Source organism: Ochotona curzoniae, unplaced genomic scaffold, assembly GCF_017591425.1.
Source record: "Ochotona curzoniae isolate NIBS_2020 unplaced genomic scaffold, NIBS_Ocur_1.0 scaffold_2587, whole genome shotgun sequence".
Lineage (NCBI taxonomy): Eukaryota > Metazoa > Chordata > Mammalia > Lagomorpha > Ochotonidae > Ochotona > Ochotona curzoniae.
Window position 1 is genome coordinate 4,735,358 of NW_024467096.1, and position 22,715 is coordinate 4,758,072.

Genomic DNA, 22,715 nt, shown 5'->3' on the forward strand with positions numbered 1-22,715 from the left:
TTTTCACGTCATTTCCAGACTGAGCAATCCTCAGCAGCACTCTGAGGTATCAATGTGAAACGCCCCAGCTCAGCTTTCAAGATTCCTTACAATCTACTTTACAGAAAAGACCTAGGTTATTGGCAAGAGTAGGACTCTCAGGAGCCATGTGTTCCCATCCATTTCAACTTTGGGTTGTGGTCTTCTCACTTTCCCTTGCATCCCATCTGAGTAACAAGAAGGTATTTTTTCTGCTTTCCCCTGTATCATGCACTAAAGACCCCACTTCCACCACTCACCAAGCCACTGCTGCTTCACTCCCTCCCACAAAAAGTCTGAGAGACAGGCAGTGAGACACCACAGGTTAGATGCTGCACTTAGTATTCACATCCTTACAAGAGTGCTTGTGAGGAAGCAGCAGCTGTTCTACTTTCATTTCCATTTCCAGCTACTGAAGTACCTGAGAGGCAGCAAACAATGGCCCAACTACTTGGGATCCAGCCACGCATCTGGGAGACACAGAGTTCCTGGCTCTCAGCTTTACCCGGGCACAGCTCTCAGCTTCACCCGGGAGTGAACCAGCAAATGAAGATTAATCTTTTACTCTCATTCAAACTTTCAATCAATCAAAAACTTTAAAAATTTAAAAATAAATGAAATGGTCTTCCTGATTCTAACAGGTACTGACTTCTTTCTACAAGCATATTCAAATTTCACCTAGAAAATAAATTCTTGTGGACCAAAATTTTGCTAGAGAAACAGTGTTTCTGAGAGTGAAAGTAGTACACAGCCATTGGGAAAGGGTGTGTGTAACCACAGAGAGAACTTGTTCCAAAATGTTACCAAGCAAACACTCCGGCTCAATCATGGTGACCACAAGTATTACAAGTGTTTATACACAAAAGACACAGCACAAAACAAAGTTGGTGTTATTTGAAGGTATTCCTGGAGTACAGAAAAAGGGAAACTTAAGAAGCAGAGAATACTACCAAGATAGTTTTTGTAAAAAACAGTTAAATTTAACTAGACAACAAGATTTTACATTCCAAGCTCAGAGCCAAAGAACAACGCAGGCAGGTAAGGCAGTACACTACTGAGCAGGTCTCTGTGAATCCAAAGTTGTAATTACTCCCTTTACTTGCCTCATAATTCCATACAAAATTCTCAAAGAAGATAACAATCATCAGGGGAGACAGTCAAAAACTGTTCTTCGGTTGCAAATATGCAGAAGGATCCACCATTCAAATCCTAATCACTGTCCCAATTGGTTTATTACTACAAATTTTGGTTACTACACTAGCATTGCAAAGTTTAGATAATGGAGTAAAAGGAGTGATCAAATCAACTGATCTTACTACTTAATAACCCCATCCTTCCAACTTCTTTGCATCACATGATCATAGCTCCCTCTCTTTCTTCATGGCAGTTCTGCTGAATTTATCCTTCCAGCAATTGCAGTACCTTTGCCACACTTCGAATACATCCACATTAGTGGCCAACAAAGTGTGGGAATTCTTTCACAGTTCACGAGACTAAAACCTTTGTGCTATTTATCTATTCTGCTTAACTTTTCTCTCATGAGTATGCTGTGGCATTTTAAAAGAAGCTAATAATGTCATCATAGACTGCATTCCTTAGTATAGGTGACCACCTTGTTCCCATATCAACCCAGGCAAGATTTGCACAAATCCTCTTTTCACTAAATCTTATTTTAGAAAATAGGATTGTTTTGTCATTTAAAATATTACATACTAACATGCACAAATTTTAATGTTATTCACAGATAAATAAAACCTCAAATTTCCCAATTTTAATTTCCAATAAAGTATATATTAATTTTTGTAACTAACTAAAGTTGAAACTTCTAAGGACAGGTACATTTGGCACAATGGCTCAGAGGACCAGGTCCAAGTTCTACAGATTGCAGTTTCATGCTAACACATACCCTGGGAGGCAACAGGTGACGCCTCCGAGTATTTGGGTCCCTGCCACCCACATACGAGAGCTGGACTGAGTTCAGCTTTGTACTGGATGAACCCCAGCTGTTGCAGGCTGCTTGGGAGTCAATGAGCACATGGAAGAAGTACCTTATTTACCTCCACTTGCCTTTCAAATAAGCTTTAATATTTATTTATTTATTTACTTATTTATTATTTGTTTATGTTTCTATTTTGATTCTCAATATTTATTAAGGGTATAAAAGGGTCCAAAGGTCAAATGTTTAAGAACTGTTCGTCTAGAACAGGGTGTGGAATGTCTGGCCCACATGGCATACAAGGCCTGTGAAATCACATGCTCTATCCCTGGCAAAGCAACTACAAGCAGCACTCAAAATTCAATAAATCTTCAGCAGACTAATTTTTAAGTTGGTAATTTTGTATGGCTCACAAATTATGTCATAAATATGCAAATGGACCTTGCCAGAACAAAGGTTCCACAAATTTAGATTCCAGATACCTAGTTTTTTTCTTTTTTAATGATACAGTTCCATAGGCTCTGAGACTTCCTCCCAATGATTTCCCTTCTAGTTTTACAATGGGCGGTTCTAAATTCTAGATATATCTTAACTGCAAGCTGCATTGCCGCCTTCTTTTCCACTCAAACAACTTTAATAGGGATGCCTGGTTCACATCAAAATAGAGAAATCAGTACAAGTATTGTGTGCATAGGTGGTTAGGAAACACTGCCTTTCCTAGCTTGGTGTGATGAAACACCAATCACACCTGGCACAGAGTCTTTTGGTAAATATGAATATCCAAATAAAACACAAGGCTTCTTAGGAACCGGTTATATCTATGGCAGGGAAAATACAACCTTACAAACTAGGGGACCAGAAGCTAAAGCGCTCAAAACATGGGCTCATGTCAAGAAGACCACAAGAGCAAGCATTATTGTGGCACAGTTTGTTGGGACATCAGCAGCAAACATAAAAGTGGAAGTTCAAGTACCAGCTGCTCCATTTCCAATACAGCCTGCTGTTAATGTGCCCAGGAGGGTAGCAGAAAATGGCCCAACTGTGAAATCAGAAATAAATTCCTAGTTTCTGGCTTTGGTCTGGCCCAGCCAGAACTGGTTGTTTCATTCAACTGGAGAAAGAACCAGTGGATGAAAAATACCTCTCTCTCTGTGCTTTTCAAATAAATTTATTCTTAAAAAAATAAATTCATTTTTATTGGGAAGGCAGATTTTACAGAGAGGAGAGACAGAGACAGAAGGTCTTTCATCCACTGGTTCACTTCACAAATGGCCACAACTGAACTGAACTGAAGCTGGGAGCCAAGAGCTGCTTCCGTGTCTCCCACATGGATGCAGGGTCCTAAGGCCACTGGCAATCCTCCACTGCTTTCCCAGGCCATAATCAGAGAACTCTTCTCCCAGGTGGAGTAGCTGTGAAACAAGGATGCTGGTGTCACAGGGTGGAGGATTGGCAAAAAGTACCACCATGCTGGCTTCATCAAATATTTTTTAAAAACTCCCCAAGAGACAGCCATAAAGAGCTTTCGATGGCCAATGTTGGCATAATACTAGCAATGACAGTACTGGATCACAGCTCACAGAATAAAATGAGTATCCATACTGAAAGACACTGAAATATCAATGAAATAATTGAGGGAAAGGGACAGCAATGATAAACAGAACAAGGAAAGGCAAAATCACAATCAGGTGAACACCACAATAACAATTATGAGGGTTGCAAGGTTACTTCCTTGCAAAAGGTTCATGGAAAATGGGATTAAAAGGTAAGTTTATTTTGGTTTAAACAGGTTTTTGATCTATACGTAATTTTCTCACAACATGAATTCCTAAGAACTATTTGAAGGTCCCTTATATGCACGGAATGTAAAATATTTGAATAAAAAATTTGAAAGAGAGGCACAATCTTTCAATTCCATTTCCTATGAACTTGTTAAAACATACACTGATTTGCAGGAAATACCTATACCAACAAAAGTTAAAATTAGTGGCCAACAATCTAAAACAGGACAATCTGGAAGTACCTATTACAAAATATGTGCTTGTTACAAAGGAAAACATCCTAATCACAGCAAGGAAACCTGGTAAGCACTTCCTCAGAGAAGCATCAAAGTGACTATCAGAAGTCACATTCACAGTATGACCCACAGACAGGATACAGTGAGAGGGATGCAATAGCCACTTACCTATGACTGCCAGTATATAGCCCTTCAGCACAACTAGGAAAACATCAAACAAACTCAAACTGAAAGACAATGCTACAAAATAACTGACCAGCATTCATCAAAAGTACCAAGGGTATAAAAGAGCAATGATGAAAAGTATTTATACCCTGTCGCTCACGTGGAGACTTGGAAAAAGTCCTGGGCTCCTGACTTTGGCTGGGCCCAACTCCACCTATAAGACGTCTAAACAACCAGCAGACAGAAGATTTCCCACTTTCTCTTTCTCTAATTAAAACAAAACACACTAGGACTGAAACCAAGATCTGATACCCCTGGTCAATGCTATTTCCACTATTATAATTGCTTCTTTATAAATCTCCATTATTCATATTTGTTCGAAATGTTTTTACATAAGCTATTGCTTTTTCTTCATATAGCAACTACAGTACTGCCAGAATGCCCAATGGAATAGGTTCCACAGGGAAAGAAAATGTGAGCTGAGAAGTAACAAAGCAGACAAATTTCTACAATATTTAGGTATAATGCATTAGAGGACTTCAATTTATTTATTTATTTATTTATTTACTTGAAAGGTAGAGTTACACAGTGAGAGAGAAACAGAAATCTTTCATCTGCTGGTTCATTTCCCAAAACGGTTATAACAGCTGGGAACAGGACAAAGTGAAGCCACAAGCTGGAGAACTCCATAACCAAATTACTTGCATCATCTTCCACTGCCATTCCAGGCAGCATTAGCAGACAGCTGGATTCTAAATGGAGCAGTTGGGACTGAAACCAAAGCTCCTTTGGAATGCCACCATGATGGCCGAACCCACAGTACCACATGACCGGCCCCAAGATGTTAACTTCCATGCCATCTCTTCCAAATACTAGCTGAGTAAACTTACAAAGGTTAATAAAGATGACAGGAAAAACACAGGTTGGCAGATCAAATAAAATCTAATTCCAGATAGTAATTTTATCAATGTGAAATTGAACAACTGAAATATATCTACTTAAAATCGGTTTACCTGTAAAATGGAGGGAAAAATCCTCTTAGGATTTCTGTAGAGTTAAATGAGATTATACAACTAAAGCATTAAACCTACAATTCACAGCAATATACAGCAATTTCTTGACACTACCCATGATTATACGCACTTTCTTATCTGTTAATTGGCCATCTTATATCACAATATCAAATGAGATCCCACGTAGCCCACCATGAAAACCATGAAGTACTGCATAAACACAGATGGTTATTAGTCACTGACATAAACTGCAACTGTGTAACTGCTAGGACACACAGAGCTCCACTAAAACATCTTGGCATCTGAAACCCAAGATGGTAAAAAGTAGTCTTTCCTTTCACATTAGATACCCTTCCCAAAGTCCCGACCATACAAATATTATCCCAGTCTTCTGACTGAAGATATTATTTTCTCTAGCAAGACCCAATCCAAATGCAGTTTTTCTTTGTCTCCCCTCAATACCACATATGAATTTAGAAACAGTTCTGACTCCTCTAACTATTATAAAGACATTTAGTTAGAATTCTCACACGGTGCTACATGAAAACAAAACTGATTACACCTCTTAAAGACTACAACATGGCCAGCAGCATCAAGCTCACATGGCAAGAATGCACAATGTGCCATACTACTTCTGATAATAAAAACAGGTAACCATTTCATATTCAGCAATACACTGTGAGATAATATAGCTATATACATACATACCATATAGCTATGTGGGCATTATTTGATCATTAGAAAGCTAACTTTTTATTAATATGACAGAGCAAGACTCTCAGTTTAAAGAGAAGTGACACATGCAAATAAGGGCATTAATACATTTACAAACACACAAGAAAATGAAGGAAATTTTATACAAACATACAAATGCCTACGCAGGAAAGTTTAAAAGGAAAACATTAAAATGTTAAGGTATTCTAAAATAAATTTGTTAATAATGTGTTACCTTCTGTATAGTTGAAAGTCTTGTATTTTCAACATGTATTACTTTATCCTTAAAAAGATCTTGATTTGCTTAATATGAATATTACTAAAAAGCAAAAATGTATCTAACGTCATCTTGAAATACAAACTGCTCCAAAAACTATCCCAAGGGGAAGTGCCCCGGCACAGTAAACTAAGCTTCCAACGGCGGCATTCCATACCGAAGCCAGTTTGAGTTCCAGCTGCTCCACTTCTGATCCAACTCCCTGCTTATGGCCTGTAAAAACAACAGAGAATGGCCCAAGTCCTTGGACCCCTCCCTGTAGCAATGTGCAAGAACCAAAAGAAGCTGCAGGCTCCTGAGTTCACATCAGTTCAGCTCTGGATGTTACAGTCATTTAGGGACTGAACCAGCAGATCGAATACCTTCTCTGGGTGTCTCCCCTTCTACCTCTGCTTTTAAAATAAAAATAAAGTAAATCTTAAGAAAACAAAAACACCCTAATTAAACATTCAGCCAGCAAAGTGAAACTGAAAGAAAACCTCTATGGATCACTGTCTAAAAAACAGGGGTTAGGAAGTACTGTAGCGCAATGAGTTAAGCTGCCATCAACCATACTGGAGTGCCAGTTCAAGTTCTGGCTGCTTGGCTTCCAATCCAGCTTAATGCTAACGCACTTGGGAAGGCAGCAAGATGGTGGCCCAAGAGCTTGGGCTCTTGCCTCCTACAAGGTAGATGTGGATGGAGTTTCTGGCTCCTGGTTTTAACCTGGTTGCTGTTGAGTCCATCTGGGAAGTGAATCAGCAGACGGAAAATTTGTCACTTTCTTTCACTCTGGCATCCAATTAAATCTTTATTTTAAAAAACAACACACAGGTGCCAATGCATTGGTGGAGCAAACTAATTTTAAACTTGTAAGCACCAGCATCCCCTATTGGTGCCACTTCGAGTCCCAGTTCTTTCATTTTCATTCCAGCTTTCTGCTTATAGCCTGGAAAAGCAGAGGAGGATGACTTACTGCACCTGTGTAGGAGACCAGAAGAAACTCCGAGCTCCTGGCTTCAGATTGGCTCAGTTCTGGCTGTTGCTGCCATTTGGGGAGTGAAATAGTGGATGGAAGACCTCTGTCTCTGTCTCTCCTTCTCTCTGTAAAATCTACCTTTCAAATGAAGATATACAAATATTTAAATAATAATATATAGGTGATCAAATAAATGTTAATTTCTCCCTTCATATCACCAATAAAAATCAATTCCAAATGGACTACCAACCTAAATGAGAGTGGAAAACCATAAGGTTTCGGGAAGTTACTTTTTTGTAATATCTTCAGTATGCTTGGACAGTCAAATACTTCTTAAATGGGACAAGCAAAACACTCACAACCCTCAAAAGGTAAGAGTTAAAAACTGAACCTTATTAACTCCTATTTCTGGAAAGAACAAAGAGGTGAGCCTGCATGGCCAAGTGACAACTGTAATGCACATATCCAACAAACATATAACGAACTGCAATCTCTAAAAGAAAACAATAGGAAAATGGGAATAACTAAAAAAAAAAAAACCTTAAATTGTTACCAAATATGAAAAAAATAATTTCCTATCAGGAAAAGTAAACCTAAAATTACAATGCAATTTCACTAAACAGCCATCAAAATGGCTAAAATTAAAATCTGGTATTTTACCAAATCTTACAAGCACTTGGAACAATTATGAAATGGCAAAATTAACTAGAAAGCCTCTGGATAACAAGTACAGAAATTGAGCATATGTATACCCAGCAAGTTCAATCCTGTGTATACAAAGAAACTTCAAAAGTTCATAGAAAATTCAGTGTCACGTTTTCCATCTTTCTTTTTAAAGATCCTTTGTAGTCTAACAGTTGTTACAAGCACTCCTAAAACACATCTAAGGATATTCACAGCAGCACTTGCCATAACAGCCAACAATTACCATGAATCTAAATAAAGGCCTCCTAATTAAAATAACAAAAAATAAAAATGAAAAATAAATTAAAAAAGAAAAAAAATACAAAAAAATAAATAAAGGCCTCCTGTGTGACAATGGATGTCACACAACTGACTGCACACAAACAATACCATACTGCGACTACATACATTAACAAGAAAACATCTCACAAATATAAGCAAGAAGGCCAGACACTACAACACACAGCAAATACAATTTGGTGTACACAAAACTCAAAGTCATGTAAAAGTCTAACACTGGTAAAAACATTTAAGGTTACAGTAAACTTGCAAGATGTATATTCAGCGGTGGATATTTGATTCAGACTGGCTCAGTTCTGGCTGTTGCTGGGTATTTGGTGCAGTCAACTCCAATTTGACCGGGTGAGTCCCAGCTCTGCTCCATACTCCAGTGTTTTTGTAATGCATGCCCTAGCAGGTGGGCTTCCTCACACCAAGCAGGGGGATCTAGGTTCAGTTCTGAGCTTGTTCTGGCCCAGTCCCAGTTGCTACAGCCAGGCAGAGAGCGAACCAGCAAATGCAGGTTTTCTTTCTCTTTAAATAAGGAAAAACTTCAAAGATACTTATATAAGAATTAGCGCACTTTTCTATATGAATACCATAAGCTATTTTCAAGGAGCTCATGAAAAATGGTTATTATGAAAAATTATGCAAGGACTACAAAAAGTTTTGCACTTAAATCAACTTAGTTAATTCTCTTTTGTACAAGCAATGTTAAGTTCCCTGTATACATCCACATAAAACAAACACATGGCTTTCACAAATATTTCATGCATACTAGCCAATCTAGTAGTATGAGAAATGTAAATCTACAGTGGTTAAATGAACTATAACATACCATTTAATCAACCATCAAAATAAATAGGCTGGTTTTATATGCAATAACACAGAAATCTCTACAAAATATCATTAAATGAATAATTCAAATTTCAAAAGCATGCAAATAACATTATTCAATTTATGTAAAACAAAACAGTTTAACAGCTACATTAGCCTTCAGCATTATATACTCAAAATATATAGGCAAATGCAGATCAGTATTAATAAACTCTTGAGGATTATCACAGGCATAGGTAAAAAACAAAGAGCTTTTACTTCATTATTCCCTTCTATACTATTTCCATTTTCACAGAAAATGTAGCCTTTTTGTTAAAAAACTATGCCACAAAATTATCAAAATGGCAAAGCAGAGGCCACTTTGAGCTGGTTTCCTGAAGCCATTTACCACAGGCTCAGCATTCTTTATTCAAACATCAGAAATGCAAGATGTTCCAAAATGTGAGACAATGCGAGCACCAACATGATTCTACAAGTGGAAAATTATATACCTGACCTCATGGGATGGATCCCAGCCAAAACAGAGGCACGTAAAATGACCTTCGGGCTCTCTGCATAAGGTGTGAAATATAAATAAATTTCAAGTTTAGACTTGGATCTAAACCCCCAGATATCTCATTATAGATATGCAAATTTCTCCCAGATCCAGACTTTGTGCTCCCCAGCATTTCAGAGAAGGAACACTCAACTTACAGTAGAGCTCCTCTGACTCATATACTTATCAGGTAAGCTGAAATCAGTAACAATAAGCAATAACCTGATTCACCAGAAAGGAAGGAACAGCACTGCTTATGCTTTCTGCTCAAACAATAATACTATCAGATAAGATACTGAGTGCATCTGAAAGGAACAGAAGCGAGAAGCCAAGTAAAATCTTGTCAAGAAACTAGAGTTGATACTAGTTACCAGCTATTCCACTAGAAGCAATTTTAATTTATTTCTAAATAAATACCAATGTAGGTGTATGGCACAGTGGGTAAGATGCCTCTTGTACCTGCCACCCCAGAGAGCCGGAACTCTAGCTTCCTGCTAACGCACATCCAGCAGAACACAGCTCAAGTTCTTGGCTCCCTGAGACTCAACCAGAAAGTAAACCAGCAGACAGAAGACAGCCTCTTTTTCTCTCTGAATTCCAAATAAATACAAATTCTTTTAAAAAGATAACTGAAGGGCCCAGTGCAATGGCCTAGTAGATAACTCGCCTTGTAAGAGCCAGGATTGTATATGAGTGTTGGTTCATGACCCAGCTGCTCCACCTCCATGCTTGTGGCCTGGGAAAACAGTGGAGGATAGCTAAAAGCCTTGGAATCCTGCACTTGAGCGGCAGACCTTGAAGAAGCTCTTGACTCCTGACTTCAGATTGGCTCAGTTCAGTTGTTGCAGCCACTTAGGGACTGACACAGTGGACAGAAGATCTTTCTCTCTGTTTCTCTCTCTGTAAATATTCCTTTCCAATAAAAATAAATAAATCTTAAAGAAAAGGGGGAGTAGTGGGCTGGTGCAGTGGCCTAGTGGCTCAAGTCCTAGCCTTGAACGTGCCAGGATTCCATATGGGTGCAGGTTCTAATCCAGGCTGCTCCACTTCCCATCCAGCTCCCTGCTTGTGGCCTGGGAAAGCAGTTGAGGATGGCCTAAAGCCTTGGGACCCTGCACCCATGTGGGAGACCGGGAAAGAAGTTCCTGGATCCTGACCTCGGATCAACACAGCACCGTCCGTTGCAGTCACCTGGGGAGTGAATCATTGGACAGAAGATCTTCCTCTCTGTATATCTGACTTTGCAAAAGATAAATAAGTCTTTAAAAAAAAAAAAAAAAAGATATCTGAAGACTGCACTTAAGTAAAAAGGACAGCATAAAAAAACAAAAACAAAAAAAACCCTCCATATTGCCCCAGCAAAGGCAGATCCAATTACTACAAAATAGGATAAAGACTCAACAACCAATGAACACAATGGAACTACTGAACCCCTCAAATGAACTTTGGAAAAAAAATGTGATACTAATAAAAATTCCCTTGGGTACTGATATGTAATTTGACAGCAAAAAGTGGTCCCCTCTCCACTCTTCCTGTGGATAACAGATGAAGTAAAAAACAGAAACATTTGTCCCACCCACCTTCCTCCATGCCTCCATTCTCCCCACCCTAATCAGAGACTCACATAGCTGTGCAGTCAACAAGTGTCAAAAGTAAAACAGAATTTTTAAAGCAGTAAGAATCAGCCATGACCTATAAATGACTTTGAAAAGATATATGATATAATTAAAAAAAGATATATAATGGGTTAATTGTGATCTAGTCAAAAACAAGAAACATCATCTGACCATTGAATTCTTTCAGCAACAAAAGTAAACCGACTTGTCACCTTCCAGGAAAATTGTGAAACACAATTTGTAACAAATGAATGCAAATTCAATTCTGAACTAAAATAGCAGTACCAAAAACAATACAAGTAAATACTGTAAAACCACTGAAATGGACAAAAAGGATTTCTTTTTTTTTTAACAGGAGGAAAGAAGCTCCCCATTACAAGACATACACCTAATATTAGGTTTTACTAACTGAGATGCCACGGCAGAGTATTGGCACTCAGGATTTGAGGAAATTTAAGAACCAAAGGCTGGGGAAAGAAAGCACAAGTTTTATGCCAATGGCCAAATATATATATTTATATTTTTACTTTAACAAATTTTAACCTCTTTGGACACTAAAGTTAATCAAAGATACAAAATGCATAGCTATGTCTACAATTTTATTCACATTATTTTATGGTACAGAAACTCATGACGAAAATAAAATGCTGCCATATGTTTTTAATGATCTTTGATTACTTTCAAATTTGCTGTATATGGGTAAAATGGTCCTTTCCATTTTATTACTGTTTATATCCATTGCCTACATTTATGTTAAACTACAGTCTTCTTGCTTTTTAGTAGTTCATTCTCTTATTAAGTGGAGCATTAAACACGTGACTGTAATCTAAATCTAAAAATGTTATCTCAAAAACAGACGAGAGAGAGGAAAGCAATTAAGGAAGAGGAAGGGAGGGAAGAATATTACATTCTTATATTCTTAAGCCACACTGAATCCATAAAAAGCTAGAAAACAAAAAATAAAAGAAAAAATAGATTTAAAATAAATACTGCAGGGGTCGGTGCTGTGGCGTGGTACTGTCCCAGCATCCTATATGCACACCGTGTCCTGGCTGCTTCATTTCTGATCCAGCTCCCTGTTTGTGGCCTGGAAAGGCAGGCCCTGTGATATGGATGTAGGCGGGCAAGTAAGCTAGTTCAGGGTCACAAATTTGGAAGCCACACTAAATCCTTTCTGCCCACCTGTCAGTCAAATGATGCTTCTGCAATCAACACTTCTCATTCTCTGGGATGTGAGGGGTGGTATCCTCTAGCCACTCCCTGCTCAAGCCCATACTGAGTAGAAGCTGGCTCTCTGCTCTCTCTACTCCCCTTATGAACGCAGACAGCAGAAGTTAGACACCTCTCTCTCCCTCCCCTTTCTCTTCCTGGCACACTCTCCACCCACAGGTGTGCCTGGATTCCCCCCTTTCTGAATAAACCTAAGTATTTTCTTGGCCATGTTGATGAATGTACTTACAATACTTTTTAAATAAAAACTGAACCTACAAAGTAAATATTAGACCCAAGCCTAGATTACCATAAACTGACATCAGATACTAGGAAGAGAATTTATAAGAACTTTCAGTGATCAGGCCTGGCGTGATAGTGTAATGGTTAAGGTCCTTGCCTTGAACGTGCCTGGATCCCATATGGGCGCTGGTTCTAATCCCAGAAGCCCCAATTCCCATCCAGTTCCCTGTCTGTGCCTGGGAAAGCAGTCAAGGACGGCCCAAAGCCTTGGGACCCTGCATCTGTGTGAGAGACCTGGAAAGAGGTTCCTGGCTCCTGGCTTCAGATCGGCACAGCACCGGCCTTTGTGCTCACTTGGGGAGTGAATCATCAGACGGAAGATCTTCTTCTCTGTCTCTCCTCCTCTCTGTATATCTGACTTTCCAACAAAATAAATAAATCTTAAAAAAAAAAAAAAGAACTTTCAGTGATCTAAGGAAGGCCTTACTTTTTGTTTTGAATTGACAAACTATATATATATATATATATATATATATACATATGAAAAGTTCTTTTTGAGTAAATGAAAGGAGGAAACCATTAACTTGTTCAGTGTCAATTTTTATAAGGCTTTGGCACAATCTAGAAGGATCTGAGTAAAATTCTGTTAGTTTGAGTGTCTACACTGTGGGGGATCTAGAATATATTTTAAAAATCACTGTCCTCTTGAATATAATTCCATGATCCCAAGATCTGTCCTTCATCACTAAGCCTTACCAACAGGAACAGAGTAAAAAGGAAGAAATGTATTTTCTTGTCAGTTACATTCTACTATGATGAAATGCTTCACAAACTCTAAATTCTGTCCCTGACATATGGCATGATACAGCTTTTCATTGACCATTTTCAAGAACTCAAATTGGTCTTTATCTATTAAGAGTAACAAGACTCAGCTGTGATTCACCCTAAAAATGGAACATCAAGCAGGCATTGAACAAGCTGTAGGATAAAGGAGTTAATTTCAGAACAGGCAAGTGAAATGAGCAGATAAAAATAAGATCCTATCTATGCAGGGTATGCATATTTAAAAAGCATAAAGTAGGGCCAGGGTGGTGGGACGGCAGGTAAAGACAGTGTCTGTGGTTCCAGCATCCTATATGGAATTCCAGCTGCTAACTTCCCACCCAGCTCCCTGTATTGCACCTGGGAAAGTGACATGGAACCACCTAAGTGCTTGGGCCCCTGTACCCATGTGGGAGAAGGAGAAGAAGCTTTTGATTCCTGGCTTTGACCCACACTAGCTGCAGGTATTGCAGCCATTTGGAGAATGAACCAACAAATGGAAAATTTGTCTGTCTCCCTCACTGCAACTCTGCCTTTCAAAAAAATAAAAAACAAAACAAGGAAAGGAAAGGGAAAGGGAAGGGAAAGCAAGGGAAGGGTAAAGTATAAGGTCTAAATGTGATAGAAGTGAATACACCAAGGTGACCAGGGTACGGTAGGGTACTGATCCTGGAGATATGGATGCCTATGTTTCAGTAAAGGAATAAACTGTGGTACACCACCAGAGAATAATGCTCCATAACACAAAGGAACACATTATTGGGTAACGCAATAGCTTAGGTGGCTTTCTAGGGCATTGAGCTGGGTGAAAAGTCACTGACCTAAATAATGTGACAATTCCATTGATGTAACATTTTAAAAATGACAAAGTTAAGGAGATTCAAAGCAGATAGGGGCAGCTCATTACTGGGAATGGTGAAGAGGCAGGGAAGAGGTATACACTATACAGGACTGACAGCAGGGAGAGCTGTGTCCTAATGACTTAGTTCTCTAGCCTTATCACCCTAGTCGTTACACTAATCTATACAGGTATCACAGTGTGCAACACCGAACATGCTGTAGAGTAACAACTGCTTGATTTTGATACCGCACGACAGTTACATAAAGTGTAACTGCTGGGGGAACCTGAGGGAATGGCTTATTGAACCTCTGTACTATTTGTGCAACTTCCCATGTTATCTAACTTTAAAATAAAAAGCTTTCTTAAAAGCAAAAAGGATCAAACTTGACCTTTCCCCATCCCTCTCTTTCCGCTGCTCTCACCCTCTATGAATCACACAGCTCTAACGCCATAAACTGGGACAGAACAAGCTGCTAAATTCAAGACAGAATGGAGAGGGAGGCCCTAGTACTGCCCAAGACAAGCTGTTACAGCCCAAAAACAGCCTGGAGAAATGTCCTTCCTCAAGCAGAGCTTGAGACGCTGGAGTCCAAGTGAAATAGGTGTCAGTCCACACACTGTGAGGTTAGCACAGCCTGCACAGGCTGTTAGGCTGAGTGCGGTAAAGGAGGTATCACAGAGCAAGTGTGGACAAGCCTAGGGTATGAGGGCAGAGCGAGCAGGAGAGGGATCCATGGGGCACCGTTCCAGTGATTAAAGCATGGGCGGGGCACAGAGGCTTAGAGGAATATGCACTAGGCAGCACAGGAAACAGAGCCAAGATGGAAAACAAAACCAGGTTTCTCACTGCCACATGTACTAGTTGGTTGTTGGAGTGTAACCAAAGGTCTCAATGGGAATGAATGGCTTTCAGTACTGACAGATATGCCCACAAATAATTTTAGAGGTGTGTGTACAAAAATGCACAGAAATGCACATAATTACTCACTTACATAGAAACAGTCTCAGGCTCTGTCAGAGGGACGCAGCAGCAGGTATATCTCAACAGCAGTGAAGAGGAAGAGGAGGAGTGGCAGCAGTAGCCTTTGGGTACTCAAATCTTAGCTTCTAAATACCATTTCTCCACTGAAGTGAACTAGGGCTTCCTGGAAAAATGTCTGACTCCAGAACCGAGGTAGGAAAACCACAAGAGAAATCTAGAACATCTTGTGCTCAAACACTGATGTGATAATCCATAGACTATGAAGCTTGGAGAGGCTCATGGTGATCACAGAAAATTCCAAATCTATACTGCTATATATAAAGAAAAAACAAGGGCTAGTGTTACGGCACAGCCAAGCAAAGCTGGCATCCCCTGTGGGTAGTGACTTGAGGTCCAGCTGCTCTACTTCGCTTCCAGCTCCCTGCTAACGCGCCTGGGAAAGCAGTAAAACATGTCCCCAATGTGCTTGGGTCTCTGTACCCACATGAAAGAGCTAGAGAAGCTCCTAGCTCCTGGCGTCTATCCAACCCAGCCCCAGCAAACACAGCAACTCTCTCTCCCCTCCTCTTCCTCTGTTAATTGAACAACTCTCTCTCTCCCCTCCTCTTCAACTGTTAATTCAGCCTTTCAAATAGATAAAATGTACTTTTTAAAGATGAACAAATTTATTAAGACATCATAAAGAAAAACTGCTGCAGCAACAAACCCGGCAGATTCCATCGTACTCCATCAACAGAAGTGAACAGTAGGAAGTAAATAAAACCCTCCAGTCAGACACTTCAAGGAGAGAACACATTGCTGTAACATTCCTGCCAAAGATGCTTACGTTACATTTCATGAGGAAGAAAAAGTCAGATAAGCGCCAACTGAGGGACAGTCACAACAGAAATATAAAACACAGAAAACAATTCCAAACTAACAAAACTAAGGAGACTTAACAATAAATTGCAATTTGTAATTTTGAAGTGGGTCTACCTGCAACCAAAAGTTATCTCATAAGATACCAATAGTCTAGTGAGTAAATGATATAACAAGTAAATCATTATGAATATTAAAGAGCCAAAGTACTGCATAATTTGATCTGATTTAAAAAATAATGGACCCAATAACCAGGTTATACATTCTTTGCCAGAAAATATGCAAAAACATTAGTGCATATGTTAGGCAAATTTCAATAAATTTTAAAGACTGAAATCATATAGTATATACCGTAACAGTAAGATATCAAAAACAAAATGGTAAGTGAAAAATTTCAAAATTTTCAGAACCTAATTAGAACATTTGTAACTAGCTGTGGTCAAAAGAAATCATAAAAGATACTAAAAACTATCGCAAGTGAACTACAATGAAAACGGCAAAATAAATGCAGCAATTTTGAGAGATTACAAATAAATCTCAAACAGTCTACATTAGAAATGAAAGATCTAAATTCAGTCATCTGTTTTTCTACTTTAAATGGGCAACTCAGGACCCAATGCGTGGAGGCCTAGGGCTAGTCCTCCCCTTGCACACCCCCAGAATCCCACATGGGCACCAGCTGCTATCCTGGCTCTCGAGCTTCCCATCCAGTTCCCTGCCTGTGGCCTGGGAAAGCAGTCGAGCACGGCCCAAAGTCTTGGGGCCCTGCACCCACTTGTGGAAGACCTGGAGGAAGATCTGGGCTTTGGAACAGCTCAGCTCCAGCCGCTGTGGCCACTTGGGAGTGAACCAGCAGACAAAAGCTCTTCCTCTATGTCTCTCCTTCTCTCTATATATATATGAGTTCCCAATAAAACTTAAAAAAAAATAAATAAATCTAAAAAGGCAACTGAAAAAGTAGTGGATAGAAGAAAGGACACAAGAGCAGGAATAAAAGGCAGTAGAATTAAAGTGAAATCAAAGAAACCATAATTTAATTTTTTTAACAGGCCAGGAAAGTTGCTATCTCTATTCAAGTTAATGAAGAAACAAGGCAAATTACCAATGTCCAGAATGAGAGAGAGGAAATCACAGCAGATCTTTACAACAATGTAAGAAAATATTAAAGCATTTAAACAATTAAGAATGGAAAAATTGCTTGAAAACAAATTTGCCAAAACTTACTCAAGAAAAAAAAACAAACTTTGAATCTGAGTAGACCTCCAGATATTTTTTAAACTGAATTCATAATTTCAAACCTTCCCACAAAGAAAATGTAGCCCTAAATTAACTGTTCAGTGAAAACAATCAATAATTCCACAATCACATCAGCTACTGTGAAAGCAGACAAGGTAATGCTTCCTAACCCATTTACAATGAAGATGATGTATCTAAAAACGAACATGCTACAAAACTATAGGCTAATATCCCTCAAGAGTATATACACAAAAACTTAAATACTAGTAAACTGAATCAACAAATACGCAATATGACCATCACAACCAAGTACAGTTTAATTCTATAAATGCAAAATTTAACATCTGAGAACCAATCAGTGCAATTCATATTAATACACAAAAATCACTTGCCTATGTCCATAGTCCAATTAAAAACACAAAACACACATTCATGCTTTAAAGACAAAAGAAGCTTGTTTAACCAAATAAAAGTCAACCCCTTCCCTCCCTCTCACTCTCTCAATAACTCTGCCTTTCAAATAAATCTTTTTTAAAAAAAGATTATTTTTATTTTTTATTTTTAAAAAGGCAGATTTAGGGAGAGAGAAAGACAGAGATCTTCTATCCACTGGAAAACAAATGGTGACCACCCCCTCAACCACCAAAAAAAAAAAAATCACTGAGCCATTCTTAAGAGAGGGAGTAGATGGAGGGAAAAAATGTAAAAAAACTTGTGGCATTAAAAATAATCCTATCACTGGAAGAACTAACTGCAGAGCTCCTGGCTTCAGCTTAGCGCAGCTCCAGACATCGCGGCCACTTGGGGAGTGAATCAATGGACGGAAGGTCTTCCTCTCTGTCTCTCCTCCTCTCTATATACCTGACTTTTCAATAAAAATAAATAAATATATTTTTTAAAAGAGAAGAGATATCTCTCTCTCAAATAAATCTTTAAAAAAACAAACCTCTATAGGGATATGATACAACCTATACAAATGTAAGTGAAAAATATGAGGCTGGATCTGGGCAGTCTAAGCTCTTTGATGTGCTTCAAGCGGGAGTCAGGGAGATCGTGATCACTACAGAAAAGGCAGGATGAGCAAGGACTGATTATGAAAGCTATTTCTGCCCCTTGCCCTCACCTCCGCCAAAATGCACTGTAGTTGTTTGATAACAATTAATCACTGGATTAGTCAGAAGTATAAATCCCATTTGGAAAGATACCCATAGACACTACCTAAACAGGGGTAAGGGACATCTAGCTCATGAGCCATATACAGCCACAACATCATCAGGGCTAGTCCTGCCACAGCAACTGCAGGCGACTCTTGGATTTCAGTAATTCTACAGCAGTGTAAATTTTAAGTTCATAATTTTGTATGGCAAAGGAATGATGTTATATATACAAATGGGGTTGGCTCAACAACTCAAGTGGCTAATCCTTTTACTGCAAGTGCTAGCATCTCATATAGGCCCTGGTTTGCGTCCCATCTGCTCCACTTCCTGTTCAGCTTCCTGCTTTGGCCTGGGAAAGAAATAGAGGAAGACCCAAAGCCTTGGGACCCTGCACCCATGTGGGAGATTCAAAAGAAGCTTAGATTTATGGCTTCAGGTTAGGCTTGCTCCAGCCATTGTGGTTATTTGGGGGATGAACCAGCAGATAGATCTTTCTGTCTGTCTCTCTTTCTCTCTATAGATCTGCCTAGCCAATAAAAATAAACAAATTTTCAAATGACCCTTGGCAGATATAAGGTTCCCCACAATTAACCTAAAAGATACATGCAAAAAGGTTCAGGCCACAAACTGTTACTCATTCTCTCCTCAAAATAAATAAATAAATAAATAAATAAATAAATAAACCCTATTGCAATCCTCGGATTACTTTCTCTCTCTCACTCACATGGAACGTTTGCAACACAGCACACTTTAAACATAAAATGCACCTTAACAAATTAAAAATAATAATGTTGACAGAAAACTATCAACAGATAATATTACTATCAACAGACAATATTCTGGGTATTATCTGCTCTTGAATCACAACAGAATTAAACTGTTAACAGGAAAACAGCTGAAAATATCTCAAAATAATAAACAGAGAATAAACAATGCGCTTTTTAATTACACAGCATTCAAAGAAAAAAATCTTGCAAGTAAAAGATGTATATACTGGAGTCATAGCAGTGACATAACTGTTAAGCCTCCATCTGCGGCATTAGTTCAAGTCCCAGCTGCTCTACTTCTGATCCAGCTCCCAGCTAGTCATCTGGACAAACAAGAAAATGGCCCAAGTCCTTGGGCACCTGCACCCCAGGTAGGACACTCAGAAGCAGCTTACGATTTGTGGATTCAGATCAGGCTTGCTCCAGCTGTTGCTGTCATTTGAGGAGTGAACCAGCTAATGAAAGATCTTTTCTGTTTCTCTCTCTCTCTAACTGCGTTTCAAATGAAAAAATAAATATTAAAAAAAAGGACATATACACATTGCAAAATGTGTGTTTGGCTAATTAGAGAAGATGCTCCGTTCTCACAGGACAGGGCCTCGGCTCTGTTCCCAACTCCAGCAACTTGACCAACACAGACCCTGGGAAGCTGCAGTGACGGCTTAAGTAAAAGGATTTCCTGTTGTCCTACCTTCCCACTAAACACAAATAAAAAGCCTAAATACAAATTAAAAGTCTGAAACTGGTTATCTAATCTTCTTTGGAAGATTAGAAAAATAAACTAGATGCAAGGTAAACATTAAAAAATGATAAAACTTAGCAAAAAACAAAAAAAGAACATTACTAGAAAAAAGTGAGCAAAACAAAGGGCATTTCAGCGTCAGGCATTTGGCACAGTGGTTAAATCATAGATTAAGACACCTGCACCCTGACCTGGCACAGCAGCCTAGTGGCCAAAGCTCTTGCCTTGCATGTGCCGGGATTCCATATGGGCACCCGTTCTAATCCCAGAGACCCCACTTCCCATCCAGCTCCCTTCTTGCAGCCTGGGAAAGCAGTCAAGGACAGCCTAAAGCTTCGGGACCCTGCATCCAGGTGGGAGACTCGGATGAAGCTCCTGGTTCCTGGCTTTGGATCGCCACAACTCCTGCCATTTGTGGCCATTTGGGGAGTGAATCAATGGATGAAAAATCTTCCTCTCTGCTTCTCCTCCTCTCTGTATATCTGACTTTGCAATAAGAATAAAAAATTAAATTAAATTAAAAAGACACCTGCACCCACCCAAGAGTCCCAATTCTGCTTCCAGTTTTAGCTTCCTTTTAAAGCACAACATGGAAGTAGCAAATGATAGCTCAAACATCTGAGTCCATGCCATCCATGGAGGAGATCTGGATTAAGTTCCAGGTTTCTGACTTCAGCCTGCCACGGCCCCAGCTGCTTTGGGCATTTGAAAGCAACCAGAGGATGAAATACATCTATTTATCCAGATCTCTGATTCTCTTTTTATATGCTTTCTAAACAAACAAATATTTAAATTTCCTTCTTTGTTGTTAAGATTTATTTTTATTGGAAATGCTGATTTACAAAGAGAAGGAGAGACAGACAAAGCCCTTCCACCTGCTGATTCACTCCCCAAGTGGCCACAACATCTGGAGCTGAGCTGATCTGAAGCCAGGAGTCAGAGGCTTCTTCCAGGTCTTCCAAATGGGTGCAGGGTCCAAGGCATTAGGCCATCCACTACTGCTTTCCCAGGCCACAAGCAGAGAACTTCGTCACAGGTAAAGCAGATGGAACAAAAACTGGCACCTTACAGGATACTGGCACTTGCAGGTAGAGGATTAGCCAGTTGAGCCATCACACCAACTGCTTACACTTTCAAAAAAAGAAGAAAACAGCTGTTTCATTGAAAGTATCAATACTTCTACTAGGCAGGAAGGGAAAACAGTGGTCCTCAATGGATACAGAGGTCAGCACTATTGAACCGTAGACTTTAAAATCGTTATTAGGATAAGGCACAAGAGAGAAAAAAAATGGTAGGCTGATAGTCAAGCTAACTATAGGGGGGGGAAAAAAAAGACATGGAGGGAAAACCACACGCCATTTCAGAACGATGGACAGTAGTAAAAAAGCTAAAATGTGCTCACAAGTTTGACAATATTAAAAAAAAATTTTAATCTGAAAAAAAAATGCACACAAGTAGAAACAGTCTGAACAGATGAACAGACCTTCATCTGTAATAGAAGTTCTATTAATAATTAATAATCTTCTGTCACAGAAAATACCAGACTCAGAAAGCAGTGCTAATGCTACTTAAAAATTTTTTGAGAAAGAAATCATGCCAATTCCCTATAGTCTCTTCCAAACTAGAAGCAGGGGAAACACTTCCTAACTTGTTGTGTAAGGCCAGCACTATGCTGACACCAAAGGCCCACAACTGCAAGAAAAGAAAGCAATAGGGGCAGGAATTTAGCCCAGAGGCTAAGAAACTTGGCGAGGACACCCACACTCCACACTAGAATGACTGGCTTCAAATCCCCAGCTCTGGCTACTGACTCTACAGTTTCTCCTAAAAGCAGGCCCAGGAAGGCAGCTGTATTGTTTCCAACAGTTGGGCCGTTGCCACCTACTTGTACTACCAGAATTAAGTTCCTAGCTCCAGCAGGGGCCAGTTCCAGGCACTGCAGATACCCAGCCAGTATACTAGCAAAGAGGTTCTCTGTCATTTCATATGCACACATGGGGTTCGTGTGTCTGTGTGTGTATATCAGTATCTGCCTCTCAAAATTTTTAAAAGACCAAAAATCTGAAGCCATTGTGCTGGCAGAGTAGTAAAGCTACTCCGTCTATATCCCATGTGAGCGCCAGTTTGAGTCCCAGCTATGCATTTCTGAACCAGCTCCCTGCTGTCTGGGAAAGCAGCAGAGAATGGCTCACACACTCATAAACCCGTATTGGAGACCTGGATGGAGTTTCCAGCTCCTGGCTTTGGCCTGGCCCAGCACTGGCCATTGCAGACATCTGGTGAATGAAACAACAGAGAGAAGATTCTCTCTTCCAAGCTCTCTGACTTGCAAAATAAACAAAAGAATCCATTTTTTAAAATAAAAAATCAAACAGACCAACAGTATTAAAAAAAAAAACAAAAGGATACTGGCTAGCTAAAAGCAGTGACCAAATGTTTTAAAATAAAATATATGCCAACAAAAGCGATATGAACAAAGTAAGATAAAGCCCCTGTCCTTGCAAAACCCACAATCTACCAGAGACACACTGAGCAGGTAACCTCAAGTCCCTACAGGGGGATGATAATGATGATAAAGAAGCAGGAGCATTATGTAGGTTTAAAAAACAAACAAACAAACAAACAAGGATATGGCCAAATGGAGTATATGAAAGTTCAGAAGCAAAGGAAAAGTGCAGAATACTAAAACAGTGAACTTAAAAAAACATGGGTTCAATATCACAGAAACAAGAGATGAGAATTAGTATGGCTGCAGATTTATTGCTCACTGGGCAAAAATAAAAGTAAAAGCGAGAAAGATCTAAAACCT

At 39.3% G+C, this 22,715-nt stretch overlaps 1 protein-coding gene across 8 annotated transcripts in view; it reads right to left on the reverse strand.

The window, feature by feature from the left end:
- LOC121171225 (zinc finger protein 148) overlaps positions 1-22,715 on the reverse strand; it is a 166,528-nt gene that overhangs the window by 68,309 nt on the left and 75,504 nt on the right. The gene's annotated exons all lie outside the window — the stretch shown is intronic.